Source organism: Penaeus monodon, chromosome 24 (assembly GCF_015228065.2).
Source record: "Penaeus monodon isolate SGIC_2016 chromosome 24, NSTDA_Pmon_1, whole genome shotgun sequence".
NCBI lineage: Eukaryota > Metazoa > Arthropoda > Malacostraca > Decapoda > Penaeidae > Penaeus > Penaeus monodon.
In genome coordinates this window covers 25,716,525-25,716,864 of record NC_051409.1, presented here as the reverse complement: position 1 = coordinate 25,716,864, position 340 = coordinate 25,716,525, and the positions used below count along the sequence as shown (strand labels likewise).

Sequence of the window (340 nt, the reverse complement as noted above, 5' to 3'; positions counted from 1 at the left end):
CTTGCTGACATTTCTCCAGACACATCTTCCCCCCCTCCCCGTCCCCCACCCAGAACAGACACACATGCTGACACGTACGCACACAAAACCACTTAGATATACTTTTTTTTCTTGTCTTTCCTCTTCGAGATTGTTCCAGCAAGACCGTTTTTATCTTATCTCCGCTGACAAGCACCGCACACGCGCGTTTGAATGGGTTACGTGTGTGTGTACGCACGTGTTCGCTCGGGCAAGATGCGCGCGCGCGCGTGTGTGTATGAGCGTAAAATGTTGTGCGTAAAAAGTTTGCGTATTTGCACGTGTTTTCTGTAATTCTGTTCGAGTGCTCTAGTGCCTTTAT

General features: G+C 48.8%; 1 protein-coding gene across 1 annotated transcript in view; it reads right to left on the bottom strand.

Annotated features, from left to right (window-relative positions):
- The window catches only part of LOC119588924 (ETS domain-containing protein Elk-4-like), a gene marked incomplete at its 5' end in the record, with an annotated part of 45,690 nt that overhangs the window by 5,863 nt on the left and 39,487 nt on the right, over positions 1-340 (bottom strand).